Here is a 5,687-nt window from a genome sequence, read left to right as displayed (position 1 = left end):
GCTAGAAATCCGAAATCAAGGTATCAGCAGAGCCACACTGCTCTGAACCTGTAGAGAAATCCTTCCTTCCCTGCCTCTTCCAGCTGCTGTGTTTCATGGCAACCCTTGGTGTGCCTTGGCCCACAGTCCTACGGCCTCAATCTCTGCCTCTAGCATCACATGCTCTTTCTGTTGGTTTGTTTTTGTTATGGGTTAATATGAGGGTACATACGATCAGGTTACAGTATTTGCAGTTGTAAGGTCAAGTACAAAGATTGAGATGTAGCTGAGTCCTTCACCCAGGCAGTGTGCCATTTACCCCTACATCGTACCCGACAGGTGGGAGCTGATGGAGCCCCTTCCCCCATTCTTGAATTTAATTGCATTTTTCTCTCATGCAGGCCTGTAGTTGTTGGTCTACTATTTTCAGAGCAGTCCTGAGTCCATGGGTTGCTTGCTTGTCCATTCTTGAGATACTTTACTTAGAATGCCCTCCAAATCCACCCAGGTAAATACAAACTTTCTGCATCACAGGCCCACTTTGAGAACAATGAGTTAAGGCACAGTGGTGATGTGGGACAGGAAAGGACTGAGCGGGAATCCTTCCTGAGCTGCTGTCCTCTGCAGCCTCTTCTGGGTGCCACCTCCCCACCCCCAAAAGGTGCCCAGCTGTCTTGGCCCCGCGCCTGGTGACCAAGTTCTCTGGGAATAAACAAGGCTTTTCCTCTTGCCACTGCCAGAACACTCCATCCCCACTCTGGAGCGCCATGCGTCACAGCTGTCAGACCAGGGCCTGGGCGACCTCCGCGGGAACTCATCCATAATCACACAAACAATGGCTCAGGAAGTGCAGGCCTTTGATGTGGCATCCGCGGGGACTCCCTTCCAGGTCATGTTACCTCCTGCACCCTCACGTGTGGCTGCATCAGCATCCAGGGTTCTCTCCCATCTCATCTCCTCTGATGTCTCTGAGGCTCCGTGTGGTGGGCAAAGCTCTGAGGATTGTTTTGTTTTTGCAGTTTTTGATTTTGGCCGGGGCTGGGTTTGAACCCACCACCTTCGGCATATGGGGCCGGCGTCTTACTCTGTTGAGCGACAGGCACTGCCCAGCTCTGAGGATCGTTAATATTTCCTCTCAGTGATGTAGAAATTGAGCCTTGGAGAGACAGACATGGGCTTAGTAATGGTGTGCAGGAAACAGAGCTGACTTAAGAATTAGGGGACTTGGAATCTCAGGTCAGTTGTGCTCCCAGAGTTGGCACCGAGCAGTGGCTCAGCCTCCTCACAGGGCTTCAGCTTCCCTTTTTTGTAAAATAGGGCCACTCCTTCTCCCAGACACTGCCAGGGTCCCACAACAAAGCCCTTCCATGAGCCCAAGCTAGAAAACAAAATCATTCTCCAAAAATGTCCTCTGACGATCAGGGAGCCACAGAACATGTCACGGGAGCAACAGTCTGGTTCCTTCTCTTCTGACCCACTTGCGGATTATGTTTAAATTGTTTCCACAACTGCCCTCCGCTTGCCACACTTGTTAGCAATGTCTGTGACGCAGGCATTTCAGGGTGACGGGGACAGAGGTTGCACTTGGCAGTGTTAAATTACCCACAGGTTGGGCTTCTGCTTACGTGTCATTAAACAAAGAGCCAAACAAACTGCCACTGCGAAAGTGACAGAATTTCTCTCTCAAGAATTTGTGTGTTTTTATTTTTCTAACCAAGACACTTTTGGGTTGAAAATATTTGGCTTAGTTTGCCCAGAAATATCACGGCGAGGGTGGGAAGGGGAGGTGAAAAAGATGTGGCAGAATTTGGATGAAAACGAAATGGTATCTGTGAAGACAAAACCCATGTAGGGGGATGGGTGAGGGATGAATGAACCTATGCTGCATTTTATTGCCATTGTGTCTATTTTCTGGGAAAACATCTGTTTTCAAAGACAATTGGTTGTAAGAGAAATCCATTTTATCCTTCTAAACTTTTCCCTGTCCATTTCCTTTCAGCTTCGACAAATCATTTGTTTTCCTGCAGCCTATGAATCTGAGAGTAACCCCAAATAGAGTGAAAAGTGATTTCTGCAGGCCCCATCAACCTGCTCACAGGCCGGTGCCTCCCTTTCACAAGAAATGGCTTTAGTTTTTCCCTAACAGTTCTGCCAAGCACAGAGATTTAGCTTCAGTTATCGCAGTTTACTTTGAGGTGCCTTCTAGCTTAGCTTGAACCACTGACAAGCAGGTGATTGGGGCCAAGTAATCAAAACATGCCTCTGGCTCAAAGGAGTAGGGCACCGGCCCCATATACTGGAGGTGGTGGGTTCAAACCCAGCTTTGGCCAAAAATTGCAAAAAAAAAAAAAAAAAAGGAAAGAAAGAAATGGAAAAAACTTGCAAATGTATATTACAAATGAAGAAAACTGTATGTGTATGTGTACAAACTAAATTTAAGGGAAGCGTCTACTCTACAGAAATGAATTAAAAATGATCAATGCTGATTTAAGTACCACCTTGGAAGGGGTTCTCCGCCGATTCCAGCTCTGCAAATGATTAGTCTGTTCATCCTTTTGAATCTTCTTTATCAGTCACACATGCTCTATCTTTCTAGGTGACAAAAATGGGAGCAACAATTTCTGAACTGCCTACTGGGGAAATAAATCTAGAAAGCACAATGCCGGGGCAGAAGAAACACAGAGCTTTCCAGTCCAACATTCTAATTAACCCAAAAGGCTTATACTTTTGGCTACAGAGAAGGGTAAGGGATGGTCTCCTTCTGTGGGAAAGAAATGCTGATGGCCCTGACAGGAGTGGAGCCATTTTTGGAGACAGCTGGTGGGAAGGAACAGGCCAGAAACCAGACTGCATGATCACAGCAAACCCCCTGCCCATCCCGGTGTTCCGGGGAAACAACAGAATAGTAACTTTTATTCTGGCCTCAGCTGGCAGCCAATTAAAGGAGTAACTCCTAGATTTGCTCTGAGTGCAAAAATTAGCTTCTCTGCAGAAGGGATGACTGCCTCTGGGAACCCCCACTCCCACAGTCAACTCAACTGATAAGGGACAATGAAAGTTCCTCGAAACTGTGTGAAAGCTGAGCTGGCTCCAAGTCAGACTCCACTCTGCTCTTTTCTTTTTCCTTTTTCTGCTAATAAAGTTTTCCCAATCCCTGGCCTGACCTCCTCTCCAGGTCAGGCCAGGGATTGGGAAAACTTTATTAGCAGAAAAAGGAAAAAGAAAAGAGCAGAGTGGAGTCTGCTCCTCCCAACTCTGCCCCTGGTCCCCTTACCTTCTGCCTCGTCTTACTCACTTGATGATCTGATAACATGACGGGCCCAAACTTGATATTCTTAGGACTACATTTTATTGGTGTGTCGGGCCCCAGGATCTCTCTGCTAGGTGGGGTCAGAGAAGGAGGAGGGCATCGTTCCCTCTCACCCTGAGATGCTAGGACTGTGTGTAAAGCCACCTAGCTGCCAAAACAACTGGATGTCGGTATTGGTTTTATATTAAATGGAAGAAAAATTGGGAAGATAATTCAAGTGTTAGTTCAAGTCTTTATCATCTCATGGTGATGTAGAAAGAATTTTGCATCGTAAACACCAATGGATGAAGCATATATCAAGGACCTGGGAAAGAGATATCACCACAAGTCATAGAAGGAAAGGGCAGTGGCTGTCCTCCATTGGAGTATCTATTAAACCAGGGTCAGAGAAGAGGGTAAAAAGACACAGGGGCCGTGTGATCTCCTGGGGCATTAATTACTTTAGAGCATCTTATTGCTGCGGTGTTAAACAGTCATTAATAAATCCTTAGGATGTTTCTAAGAAGACAGGATTTGTATGATTTCTCTACTGTTAAGTTACACAACTTCCCAGGCTTTCTGGAGATGTTATCAATTACGATATATTTCGAAACCAAGCATTAAGTATCACTCTCTTCGGGTTTCAAGCTACGACTCCTTGCCATGGGTCAAGAGGCCCTACACGATCAGGCCCTTGACCTCTTTCTGCTCAGCTCCCACATCCTCTCAGCTCTCAGGCTCACACTCACCCCACGTCAGTCTGCACTGAGGGCAGTACTTAGAGCACCAAGCCTCCTTGGGCCTTTCCCTTGCTTTTTCCATAGCTAGGGAAAGCTTCTGGACTCAGTTTGAATTTTGTTTCTTTTAGGAAAACATTCCAGGCCTCTCTCATGAGGCCAGACATAATAAACTAACTCAGGGTTTCTGGAGCCCTCAGAGCTTACTTCAAATTCTAAATTACCTGAACTGTAAGCCTCCTTGAAAGAAAGATATGGTACAGTCAAATTAGGGTAGTTTGGGGAGGACTTCACAAAGGGTCTAGTTTATAAAGCTGTGTGCTAACATAGGGAAACTGGGAAGATGTGTGGGGGCCATTACTACCCTTAGGCCTGAAGGGGTAAAGTGGAGAAACTACTATTTACCAGAATCTTGGTAAGAGGATCATGTAGAGCTTCCTTGAAATGAGCTGCGGTCTTCAACAAAGGGATGCAGCCAGCCTAAGAAAAACACTATATGGAGAAAGCTGCAGTGGTAAATAAATACTCTGACTTCATGCTCTTCCTCCCTCTGATCTCCTGCCAGAGCTCCACATTGGCTGAACCCAATAGGACATAGGAAAACAAGAAACATATTGTCTAAACAAGTCAACCTCCGGGGACTAAAAGCAGTCTGAATATAATGGCAGATCACATATAGGGCAACAGTAATACAAATGACAGCCAACTTCTTGTTGAAGCAAAACACTAGAGGCCAGAAGACAATAGCTATGATACATTTCAAGTAGTCCAAAAGTCTCTGTCAGTCTAGAGTTTTATATTCAATGAAAGTATGTTTCAAAGCTGATGGTCAAATAAAGACATTTTCAGATCAACACAGAATTTTTCACAAGCAGAATTGCATTATAAGAATTGATAAAGGATATTCTTCAGGCTGAAGGGAAGTGACACCAGATGGTGACTAAACATATAGAAAGAAGTAAAGAGCAGAGGCAATAGCATGTATTTGAATAAATATAAAAATCTGCATTTATTTTTTTCCTCTACATTTATTTAAAAACATATGACTTTTATTTTATTTTATTGAAGCAGAAACCGATCTCTTTATTAACAACACAGTGTTGAGGAAGCCCAGGTTTAGAAATCTAAAGGACAAAGGAGAGTGGATACCAACGTGCAAATGGGATGCCAGACCAATATCCAAATATAAAATTGACCCTACCAATCATGGACTAAAAGGAAAATACCCACATTGATTCCAAGGCAGTTATGGGTTTTAAACTGAACAGCAAGTAAATAACATATGATTCATTAAACCAAAATTATAGAAAAAGTTGCTGTGCAAATAAAAATATAGATATAATGTATGTGATAACGGTGCAAAAAGAATGGAAGGTGTAAGTGGAGCCATAATGTTGAAAGTTTTTGTTTTATATGAAGTATTGCAATAGTAAATAGATTTTGATAAGATGTATAATGTAAGCTCTACAGCAATCTCCAAAAATAATGTAAAAAGGTATAGAACAAAATCTAGTAGATGCATTACAATGGAATCTTAAAAAAAAAAATTAGGTGGCACTTGTGGCTCAGTGGGCAGGGCACTGGCCCCTGAGGATGGCAGATTCAAAGCCAGCCCCGGCCAAACTGCAACAACAACAAAAAAATAGTGGGCATTGTGGTGGGCGCCTGTAGTCCCAGCTACT

The sequence above is a fragment of the Nycticebus coucang genome, chromosome 2, assembly GCF_027406575.1.
Source record: "Nycticebus coucang isolate mNycCou1 chromosome 2, mNycCou1.pri, whole genome shotgun sequence".
NCBI lineage: Eukaryota > Metazoa > Chordata > Mammalia > Primates > Lorisidae > Nycticebus > Nycticebus coucang.
This window is presented reverse-complemented; position numbering follows the sequence as displayed.